A 12,732-nucleotide genomic window follows, 5' to 3' on the forward strand; every position below is an offset into this window, starting at 1 on the left:
TTAATGATGCAATGCTGGCTAAGCAGCTTTGGAGGATTTTAACAAATCCAAATCTACTTGTCAGTAAAATTTTGAGAGGGAAGTATTTTAAAGAGCTTTCAATTTGGAAAATGGAAACTAATGCTAGGGATTCATGGATGTGGAGGAATATTTTAAGTTCTAAGGAGCTGTTGCAGAGAGAGATTAGGAAGAATGTTGGTGATGGATGAAATATAGATATTTGGGAGAATAACTGGATGCCAGATATGGAAAATGGAAGAATCAAGACCAGAAAACCTCAACACTATCAACTGAGATCTGTCCATGAATTGATGAAGGATGGTAGGTGGAATGAGGACCTAATAAGAACCATTTTCAATGAGGAAGATTCTAGGAAGATCAAGAAAATTTCAATCAGTGAACATGGAACCACGGATAGATTAGTGTGGGTGTACTCAAGTTATGGCCAATATACTGTCAATAGTGGCTATACTTTGCCAAAAGATATGTAGAAAAGAAAAGAGAGGCCCAAACAACAAAGGGGCAGTAGCAGTAGAAATATGGAGAAATCTGGTGCTTCGAAATTTTTGTGGAGCTTAAACGTAAAGCATAAATTGAAGCATTTTATTTGGAAGTGTTTACATAGAGTATTACCAGTAAATGAAGTAGTGAAGTATAGAGTGAGGAAGGGAAATGATATATGTTTCATGTTGTGGTGAAATGACAGAGAATTTGGAACACATGCTATTTTTTTGCCAACATGCTGAGTTATTATGGAAGGTTGCTCCCATTTATTGGAATGGTCTCAATGGTTACAGGAACAATTTTTGGCATTGGTGGAATAGGTTGGTGGAGGCTAAGGAAAGAAAGGAGGGCAGGAGTCATATTGAATTGATAATTAATATACTGTGGCAAATTTGGAAGTCAAGAAATCTAATTCAGTTTAGTAATAATAGGAAATGTCCGGGATTAGCCTTTGGTTAAGCTATATAGGAATGGTAGGAGTACTCTAAGATAGTTAATGAAAGGGAAGAGCCTAAAGAGGAAGGAAGGGAAGTAGCATATGTAGAAGGGAAGTGGTTACCACTACCACAAGATTTTATTTGCTTAAACACTAATGCAGCCTTGAGACAGAAGGATGAAAAGATTGGCTGGGGAGTGGTGGCTAGATGTAGTAGTGGTAATATGATTGGGGCCTGGGCAGGAAATGAATAGCGATGTGGTGATGCTACTGTGGAGAAAGCTAGGGCAATCAGGAAGGCTTTGACCATAGCTAATCTGAATGGTTGGGAGAACATTGTTATACAATCTGATTGCAAGATTGTGATTGAGAAGATCAAGTTGGAAAGTTTGAAGGATCCTCTAGCTAGTGTTGTTTTATTTGACATGCTACAAAATAGCAAAGGTTTTTGTAACGGTTTCTTCTCCTTCATCAAAAGGGAAGGAATTGTTGTGTCACATTCTTTGACAAAATTTGCCTTAAACTTAGATGCTGATATAGCTTGGAGAGTTTCTTTTCCTAGTTGGCTGCTTAGGTTAGCCAAAAATGATATAGGAGCAGTTGCTCAAATGATGTAAACGTTTCTAGTTTTCTTAATGAAAGTCTGTTATCATTTGAAAAAAAAAAAAGGAATTGTAATTGGATCCAACTTTAGAATTAGGTAACAAATACACTGATAAATGAGTGAAAGAAGAAATTTGTGTATAACAATGTAAGGATCGAAAACAACCAAGAGACAAACAATGCAAAGATCTTAAATGTAACAGTAAGTAAATAAAAAGGAAGGAATTGCAAACCAATTAACCACACAACTCCTCTTGAGCTTGTAGATTAATTCAACCAAGTTTTTTCAAATTGATGAATTATAATCACTCTTGTGTACAAAGGAAGGTTCACCTCCTCCTTACCCCGAACTCCACTCGGTTAAGCCATGACGTTTTACTATCCCTCAGGACAACCCTCACAGAGCTACACTCATGAAGTATTCACTCACAAATAAAAAACTTACAATGAACCTCACACCACTAAGACTACAAATCTTCTTTGAAGAGTATTTTCTCACTAAAATCTCTCTAGATCTTTTGTATCTTCAGTGTGCCAAAGTTGTTTGAAGTGTCTGACCAACCACTATTTATATAGGACCAAGAAAGTGCCTCATTAATGCTTCCAACGGATAGAAAGTAGCTGAACAGTCAACTAGCCGTTGGTAGTGTCGGACGTCCGATAGCTCTGTTTTATGCGTCCGACAACAGGTAGTGAGTTTGAGAAATTTTCTTCAATTCTTTCGGACGTCCGGTAGGTTGGTTTTCTGCGTCCGAAGGTATGATGTAAAACTAGGAAATTTTCTTCTATTCTTTCGGACGTCCGGTAGGTTGGTTTTCTGCGTCCGAAGTGACGCAACGATTATCGGACGTCCGATCCTGACTTCTTGAGCGTCCGACAGCTTCAGTATACTTTGTCCCCTTTCAATTGCACTTGTTCATGAAATCAAATAATTTCAAAACTGAAAGTATATTTTGAAGAAATATTAATATCATCCATTTGTTTTGTAAACATCAAAAGATAGGGATCAAAATCAACAAACAACTTGTAGGTAAACAACCAACTCAAGATCCCTTTTCCTTTAAAGATCAAATAACATAAAATAAGAAAGCATAATGGACAACATTCAAGACACCATTTTTCTTATAATATGAGATACTTGGTCTCAAATTTATTAGAGTGTCACTCTTAAGAAAACTACATTAGAATTTTCATTCTCTATATTCCTAAACCTAGAGCCTTGACCAATGGCCATGCTGATCCTTCTAGTAGTTTTGGTCTTGCTGACGAAAATGAAGCTTCATCCGTCACCATTGAGTTTCCATTAGTGGTTTTCCTTTCTCTTTCAAGGTAATCGTATGATAGTATAATGGTCCTAAGCTATATTAGCCTTGTTCTCATCTGCTGTAGATTTCGTATAATTTGATTATACAGAAAAAATAGAATTAGTAAAAAAAACTTTTATTGTGAATTTTAGCTTTTTTAGTTATTAACAAATCTATAGTCTGGATATAAAGTAAATGAGAATATCAAAAAATTAATTATCCAAAATTAGTATCTATAATCAATTAAAATAATTAATCGAGAACAACTTTTTTATTGCTTTTAGTTTACTATTGACGGCTTCATTATTTTTTTTCTTCTCTTTTCAGAGGAACTTCGCAGAATCTAAACGAGTGTAATGTAAAGTGCGACTGTGAGGACCAAAAAATTTCTCTATTTTCTTTTAGTTTTTTGAATACGTTTTCCTTACTTTATTTTATTGCCTTAATTTCCTAGATATTTTTATAAGTGAATCAAGATTTTTAAACATTTTCTCCTATAAGTTAGTGTATATTAAATTCGTAATGCATTATAGAAGTGGGACCTACTAGTGAGTTGCGTAATAAATTTAGTGGACAAAAACGGATATTTTTCTAAAAGGGTTTATATGACTAGAAGTGTTAAAAGTGGATTAGAGGAAAACAATATAGACTAACCATTAGAGACAAAGGAAAAACAAGAAGATAAGCTTTGCACCTAAGCATGACATTTGTCGCTCACCTAAGCAAACTTTAACCAAGATTGGCCTTGATCTTTATCTTGGAAAATTGACTAACTATCCCCTCACTTTCTTCTTCCCTTGGCTGAATTTCTGGAGAGAAAAGAGAAGGAGAAAACTCCATTTTTATACCTTGAATCCTTGCCTTTTAGTGGACCAACAAAATAGAAACCAAAATCACTCCATAAAACCTTGAATCGAACTTGGAGGGAAGCTCTTGGTGAAGTCTTGGGAGAAAGAAAACTTTGTAACCCTCTTGATTGGCTTGTTATCCTAGGGGTTGAAGGTATCAAGCTAAACAACCTTCTTTTCACTCTTATCTTGCTTTTTGTTGGATTTAAGACTTGATTATGGTAGAATCTGTGAAAAATTTCATGGTTTATGTAATAAATCGAAATTTCCAGCTTTGATTGTGGAATTCCAGCTTTGATATGTTGATTTCAGCTTTGCTATGACTTATTAGCATTGCCATGTGATTTTTCCAGCTTTTATATACTTCGTTGGCTTTATAATAGAAATTTTCAACTTGTGATTATGAATTTCAGCCTAGTTAATTTTTCTAACTTGAGTAGGTGATGGTTTATGCTATGTATATGTTTGATTGAGTGAGTTGTTGGCCTGGTGTATATATATGCTTGATTTAAGGCTATTTTGTGGTGAGAATGAAGTCTTGAAAATAGCTGGAAATTAGGGAAAATAAGGGGAAGTGCTACTGAAAATTTTTCCCGCAGGAGAATTTGAGCAGTCTTGGAAAATCTATTCTATCTTGGTATAGAAATATCTGAATTGAGTTCCGTTTGTTGCATTTGAAACTAGACTCATAACTCTTTTAACTGTGTAAAATTCATGGTTTGGTTCACTTTCTATAAATACCAGAAAATTTTCAAATTGGACTAAAAGTTCAAAACTGTCCTGTTTTTGCACTTAGGTGAGCAATGAATTGAGGCTGAGATTTGACTAATTTATGAACTGAATTTTATGAAGGTGCATTTCCTCTAAAGAGTTGCGGTCTTTTGAATCTATTTTCTAACAGTATAAGATTTATGATTTTTGGACATACAAAGGTCAAGTTATGATTTTTCTAAAGGAATGGTGCATGCTAGGAATTATGGCGCATAGTGATAATGCGATTAATTGGTGAGGTATGTGCACTAAATTTGGTGGATAAGAGGGGTTTTAGGTAAGAGGAACTATGTGATTAAAAGTACTAAGAGTACATTAGTGAAACATAAGTTAAAAACACAAGAGAAACAAGGAAACAAGCTTGAACCGAACCGTATGATCACTTGACACCATTCAAAACCCCTACTTGACCAAGAATTTTCTTTCTTTAATTCCTTCATTTTTTGTTTTCAAACATTCCTTTCTTATTTTGAGAGGTGCTGGCCAAATTTTAGATGGAAAAGGAGAGGAAAGAAAAGAAAAGAAAAACACAACAAAGAGAGAAGAAATGGATAAGTGACAAGTGTTGATTATCCAAACTACCTTTGACCAAGATGCTTTCTAGTATTTATCTTCCTAATAGCAGCCATTAGCCTTCATTTCTTTCCCCTTTTTGGCCGAACTAGAGAGAGGGGAAATAAGAGGAGAAACTTTAAATTTTATCTTGGTTTTGCGTGATTTGGAGAGATATCCACAAGAACTCTTGATTTACTCCGGAGAAACTTGCAACAAGGGAGAAAGAAACCTTGAGGTGAAGAGAGTTGGAATTGGTAGCCTTGTTTTGCTTCTTATTCTTGAGGTTTGAGGTATTTTGCTAGAAAATCTCCTTTTCTCCAATTATTTTGGGCTGTTTATCCTATATATGTGGATAAGAAGCATGTCTATGGCAATTTTAGAGTTTTGCTAGGGTTTGGTGAGGTTGTGCTAGGATATGTTCAAATTTCCAGCCTTGGGATGTTACTTTCAGCCTTGATTTGCTCTTTTAGTTTAACATGGGAACTTCTAGCTAGAGTATGCTTTTTTTTCCCGCAAAATGAAATTTTCCAGCTTTGCTTTGTATTTTTAGCCATGATATGATGATATCTAGTTTTGATATGGACTTGAATGAGTTGGTATGAGGATTTCTAACTTTAATATGACTTTTTAGCTTCTAAATAAGGATTTTCCAGGTTTAGTACCAAATTTTCAGCCTTAGTTGGAAAATTCCAGTTTGGTATGGTTGTTTGTGTAACATATATATATGTGTGAACTTGGATAGCCTTGTAACCTAGAATATGTGTCAAGTGCCTCTTATCATTTGTGGCTTTGGTTGGGACTGTTTTACCATGATGTTTAGCCTTGGAATTGGAAGGGAAAGTTAAGGCCAAACAAGGGGAGGTGCTGTCCGTTTTCTTTCATGTAGCATAGATGAGTAAAGACGAGGGTTGTGGTGTAGATTTAGGTTGGTTTGACCTAAGCTTGTTTGAGGTTGTTTGAATTCACCTTGTTTGAACCATAAGCTTGATTTTGTGTACCAAAATTGTGCATTTTCACAAGGAGGGAAAAACGATGGGTTTAGTAACTTGTATCCAATGGTTAACTTGAACACTCTAATTGGTTTTCTACCAAAATAGTGAGTATGCCTCACTTATGTTTTGCTAAGCTATATGGGTTATTCTTTTTCATAAATCTTTCCTTCGATATTGACGAGACAAGTTGGGCATTTTGAGACATTGTTTGATTGTAACTTGCTATATGATATTCACTTACAAATTTCGAGAGTGACTAAGGTGTAAGGTCTAACCTTGACGTTGCTAACCAGTAACTCGTTGGTGAGTGTCAAATACATGTTTCTTGATATCTTGATTTGAATGATACATGTTGCCACGTGTTATGTGTTTGAATATTGAACTTAATGAGGTGAGGGTGTACTTTATCATACTCGTCCTCTCCTTCTTGAATGATCATGTACTTGTTTGAACTTGATTAACTTATGCTTGTGCTTGACTTGAAAGCGCTGAGCGGTAGTATGTACCACATTCAATTCGAGTGGGAGGTGCCTCTTATCCCGTCTCAGTACCATTATCTTAATTAAGTTGATTGGAGAGTTATCTCATCGACCCTAGTGTTAAGTGGCAAGATGTACCACACTCAATTCGAGTGGGAGGTGACTCTCATCCCGCCTCAGTACGATCATCTTGATTAAGTCCATTGAAAAGTTATCTCATCGACCATACTTGTTCTTGCGTGGGTATACTCGAGTATTACCAAATTCCTTGTGGACGTTCGGGCCCGGTAGAGAGTAAAACGGTGGATGGGGATTCGTGTCAAGTGAATTCTACGGACTTGTTATTTGCATGGTTGACAGAGTGTCAACAAAAGTAAATGATATCCAAGATTGTGAAATGGCAAGCTTGTGGATTAGCTCCTGAGAGCTTCTGTATCCTCTTAATGAACATGTTTTAGTTCTTTTGTGGCTTTACGTGAAACCATTGTTGTTGTTCTGTACATGTGCTACTTGAGTTGAATTATGGTACTTGCTCTACTTGTTTGCTTGATTTCTTGGCCTCATTGAGCGTCCGCTCATCCCTTTAAATTGTTATTCCTTAATAGGAATTTGAATTGAAGAATTGGAGGTGCTAGACTAGCCAGCTTTTGTCTAGAGTTAGTGCGATTCCCTAATCAACTTTTGGACATTTGGAAGTGTAACTTTCATTTGTGTTTGAAATATTTTGGTTGTAATAGTTAACGCTATTGCCTAAGGATTGTGGCTGTTGTTATTCAAGTAATTCCTTCTTGGTTTTAAGAAATTGTTTAGCTTAAAAATCGTGATTTGGTTCGAGTGAGTGCATGAGTTATGACGAAAGTTGGGCAGGCGGTTTGCCAAATCCTTGGGTTCACTCTAGGGGGAGGTGGAGTCGTTACAGCAACCTAGGGCCAATTTTCCACCAAAAGGCTGGAATTCCTATGATTCGCTCGGGTGGACCATCACAAAAGGAGAATTCCTACAAAATGCAGAGTTGGTGGCTCAACATTTACAACGTTACGGATACAAGGCAAATTTTCTGTTATTCATATCATGCTTTTGTATTAGTGAATTTCTTTATTAGCTGGTTGGCATAAATAATTTGGTAGTGGTGAAATTTATATGCTTGTTGAAAGCCAACAAAAGTCTCTAAAAAGAATAAAGTTAATATTATATATAGTAACATCATATCCATCCATCTTAATTGGATATATGATACACATGCAAATTAAGGTTTCAAAGTTAAATTAAAATTACTTGTTATTCATCTAATAGCGATAGTGTACATACTCTCAATATATAGAAAATTAATTCTAAAAAATAATGAGACCTAAAACAAGTGTAAAGGAATTATTATGGGCATGTACGAGTGAAAACTGCCCTTAACTATTTTTGGTTCCATTCATTCAAATGACGTAATTCATTTAGAAGTGTAAAAAAAAAAAAAAAAAAAGATGTCAACGTCTTTAGGGTGAAAGGACTAACAATGCCCAATATTGGCATCAAGATTCTAGTCCGGCTAATCAAGTAAATATATGATGCACTTAAGTCGAAGGACGCAATGTGTGAGGGAGAGATTATCGTGTTGTAGCAACACATTGTAAAATAAGTTGGGTAACAAATGTAACAAAAAAAAAGCCTTTATTATTAAGCTAACTTTTGGGGTAAGAAAACCCGATAACACTAAGGAAACCCTAGAAAAAATGCGAGAGTACTGAAATTGATAAAGTTTTTACCAAAAGCAATGCCAATGTGCACAGAAGGGTTTTCATTAGGTGGAAAGGATTTCATGTATGTCCCCAGGAAACCATGCATGTTAACATGTTAGCTATCATCTTAATATGTTTGTTACGAGTATAGTATACTATTCATCTTCTGTGTTATACTATTTTGTAATGAAATATGTAAGTTGACCCCTCTTTCATTGTAGTGTTATGACTAAGATTAAACTGGTTCTCCTGGCTTCCAACCCCATAGGATCCTGCAATTGCAAACTATTAATTGATATTTATTATTCATGTTGTCAGTACTTTTTTTTTTGTCGGAGACGATAAACCTAATCTATCCTACACCAAGGGGAAGGGGGCGGGCCTAAGGAGGTCCAGGGATAAGTCGGAGGAGACTGAACCACCACCGGAACAGACGGGTGCACAGCACACCCGCCTAGATTTTTTGGAGACAAGCCACAGAAATGTGGCATTTTTTATGGGAGGCAAGGTTCGAACCCTTGCCTCCCACCCCACCAAGTAGGTGATGGCCACTGAGCCAAAGACCCAGTGGTTCATGTTGTCAGTACTAGGTAATGATGTTTGTGTCGTCAACAAAACCCCTGGTCCAGTCAAGGGGATCTACCATTAGCCTAACGATACACACAATTCATTGTTTAAGCCTTTTAGTCATGCATATCATAAATAAAATTCAGAAAGTTCACATCTATATTTAGAATTAGTGTAGGATTTCACAAATCCTTCCATTCATACAAATTGTCAAATTCCGAAAGTTGACATATATGCCCTCTTCCCTATGTCTTATAGGTTTTAAAACTAAGGCTATTTGATAAAACTAAAATTTCAAATTTGAATATGTTAATTTACTAAATTATTAAGTATTGAAGTTTTAACATTTACGCATATTGTACATTAACTAATAAGTGAATACTTTATCACTTCTAATTTTGAGTAAGTTTTGTCGAAGTAATTCAGAGCCACAACTTGTCTGAACATATTAAGGTTTGAATTTATTATATTTAAGTATTGAATTGAATTATCAAACAAGGTCTAAGTAAACTCTCTTAACTATCATGCGTACATGTGTGTCCCATGATGTTTACCACATTCGACTTATCTATGACAAGTATTATACATGAATAAGGCTGCCCCTCCAATTTTTTATTTTTGGGTCCACCACTGCAGACTGTTTTTTTTTTTTTTGTCCTTAGCTCTAATTTATGGCTCCACTTAATAAAAATTCAAACCTGCTTTGATTTTTTTAATTTTTAAAAAGTACTACAGTTGTATCAGACGACTTAGATGGTTTACAAAATTGCACTGTTTCACTTTTCTTGAAATCCTCTGAAATATTCATTTTTGGCTTGTAACATCTACTTCTATTTCCAAATCCCCCAAATTGGCATTGGGTTCTTTTTCTCTTTTTTAGTGATAATAAGAATCTATTTGAATATTAGATATTAGATATAATTGCATAATTAAAATTTTAATTTGGCAAAATCATTTGATGGAGGATACAGAGTCATAATAAGCATATACAAATTATTTACGTCAAATAACGTCAAACTTCTCTTGTCTAAATTGATTGATAAGGTATTTATTCTTCGCTAAAAAGCTAAAGGAATTTAATTATGTTTTATTCTGTTCAATATTGTGCTGCAAATGATGGTCGATGATCCTATTAGTTTGTTGACTCTCGATTACGTGGCTGGATTACAACAATGTTGCCAGTTTTTACCTGTAATATCAATGATAATACGCGTACTACCATCAGTTGGGAAATTTAACTTCTTCCAATCTTAGCCAGAAAGGAAACTAGTAATATAGGTACACTTTTTTTTTTTAAGAATCAACCGTGATTCCTTACTTATCTCTTTGATGACTCGAACCTATAACCTGTCAATTACACGTGAAGCGTCTTATTAATTAAGTTACACATCATTATCAAATATTGGCATACTAAAAAATTTATTTGAGAAAAAAAAAGGGAAAAATATGGAAGATACAAATGTCCATTTTTCATCACTACCATGTCAAATAAATTAATTTGAGTTTCCTAGCAATGGATGGGTGAAAAATCAACTATTGCCGGCCTACTCCTGAAAAGCTTTACTCCGCAGCTAGACCATTGTTTACTACTCCAAAAAAGGCTTCTCTTAGGCTTGAAATCTAGACAAAAACAATAGCAAGAATCTTGCATTTTTCTATTTGTTTTGCACCTTTAGCATGGTAGGTTCTTTTCTCGGTTTTTATTTATGTTTATGTATCATCATTTTTTGGATGTGTGCAATTCTCAAAATCAAACATTTGTAACTATGGTAATCATCTATAGATATGGTTACAGCTTGAAATAAAATCTAGTATGAAGGCTAACTAATTTGTTATTACACATTTTAACTGTTGTACCTTTGTAGTATGTTGTTGTAGATTACCTGTGGTACAGGAGGAAAGTCAAGGATGCATCTACAGATTCTGTTGGTTTTGATGTGATTGATAAATGGGGTAGGATGGTACCGGATCCAGTGAGATGGCCATCGTCCAAAAATGGACAAGGGTTCGCCCTAGTAGCCAAGCAAGTCCATGGTATGGGTTTAATGTTTGGAATTCATGTGATGAGAGGAATAAGTGCTCAACCAGTCAATGCCAATACAAACCACTGAGCCAAAGCTTAGTGGCCACAAAAAAAGGACTAAATATCTCTTTGAACTGCAGGTTGGGAGTTCAAACCTCACCTGCAGTGAAAAAAATTCAAGCATCTCTTTGATTTAGTTAAGTGTGTATAGGGGTTCTGTCAAGTCAAGCCGCTCGCGAGTAGCTCGCGCTACTCGCGAGCGGCTTGGTAAAAAGCTTGACTCGAGCTCGGTAAAATCGAGTTCGAGCTCGATCTCGAGCTACTCGTTACATTTAACGAGTCGAGTTCGAGCTCCTGAAATAACTACTCGAGTGCTCGACGAGCCTAATCGAGTGTTCGTATAATATATATATTATATATATTTTAAGTATGGAATGACTATTATGGGTATGTGTTTTAATAAATTTACATGAAATAATGTTTAGTTAAAAAAGTGATGGATGGTAAAATGGTAATGTGATAAATCTAAAATGTAAAAAATTAAAAACAAGAAAAAAAATCACTCTCGTTTACCTTATTGTCTGAACCCTAAACAAGAATGCACGCTCACAATCTCACTTTCAAAGTTCAAACCTTTAGTACTTCATCGCAGCTCGCAGGTGAGCAAAAACCAACATCGCCGTCGTGCTTTGCTTCTCCTTTTGGTTTCAACTTCACAAATCACAACATGGTCCCGCTGAGCCGCTGATTTTCTCCTCTGCACTTGTAGCATGACTAGCGGCGAAATGTCACTCAATTGTAAAACACCTTGCAGCCGGCAGTTAATGCAGCTCATTTGAGGTAATAAACGACTGACCTTGGTATTTGGGTGTGAATTTTTGAGTCTAAGTTCCCATTCTGCTTCAGAAAATGAAAACCTAATTTTGGGTCTTTGGTAAAAATTGTGGGTTTTGTTGACAGTGAATAGAAGCTATTAAATAAGCAATTTGTGGCTTAAATTTAAGGTGGAATCAAAATGGAGTAAAAGCTATTGTAAATTTTTGGAGAAAAAATGCAAAGTGACACTGGTCCTTCTACTGGTGGTTCAAGATTAGCTGCTGTACCTCAGGGACTAGGTAACCTACTGATTCATTCTGCACTTTGTCTCTGTTCTTTCTCCACGAGTCTCAGGGACTAAGAGTAAAAAAAGAGATAGGAAAGAAGCTTTCTTGAAACTGATTTCATTTCCCCCGTGGATATAATCTTTGTTTTTCATTGTCAAGCATTATATAGTGTGCTTTACTTTACTGGTGATAGTGGATTATGCACTACTAGCAGAGGGACCACACTTCACCTAAAAGCATTTTGCTATATCCCGTATGAATTCCTGAAAGCATTTTGCTGTCCTTGGCATTTTGCTTTACTTTACTAGTGATAGTGGATTGTGCACTACAAGCAGAGGGACCACACTTCACCTAAAAGCATTTTGCTATATCCCGTATGAATTGCTGAAAGCATTTTGTTGTTCTTGGCATTGAATTAGTGGTCCCCAACAAAAGATTTGTGCAAAAGACTAAGTTGACTGCTTAGATTTGGCTCATTGTTTGGTTTTGAATGGACCTTGCCCCTATGCAATTGGCTAAACCGACATGTAATGTAATTTGGCATGTTCTTGGTTGATGAAAAACCAACATGTAATCCTTGTAGTTTAGGACTTAATGATTCCTGTGAGATTAATGTACTAATAGTTTAAGACTTAATCAAGTTTATGATTTTTTTTTGGCAAATTGAAGGTGGATGGAGTCCACTTGAGATTTCTTCTATCCCTCAGCTATCAAATGTTGGTTCATCCTCTCCAATATTGCTCGATAGTCCTGTTTTGTTAGCAACAACACAACTCCAAATCCAGAAATACATGTGGCTGATCAAGGAACTGAAAAAACT

General features: G+C 35.7%; 1 pseudogene; it reads left to right on the forward strand.

Annotated features, from left to right (window-relative positions):
- The first annotated feature begins 539 nt into the window (after positions 1-539).
- LOC113720562 (uncharacterized) overlaps positions 540-12,732 on the forward strand; it is a 36,260-nt pseudogene continuing 24,067 nt past the window's right edge.

This window comes from Coffea arabica, chromosome 1c, assembly GCF_036785885.1.
Source record: "Coffea arabica cultivar ET-39 chromosome 1c, Coffea Arabica ET-39 HiFi, whole genome shotgun sequence".
In the NCBI taxonomy this organism is placed as follows: Eukaryota; Viridiplantae; Streptophyta; class Magnoliopsida; order Gentianales; family Rubiaceae; genus Coffea; species Coffea arabica.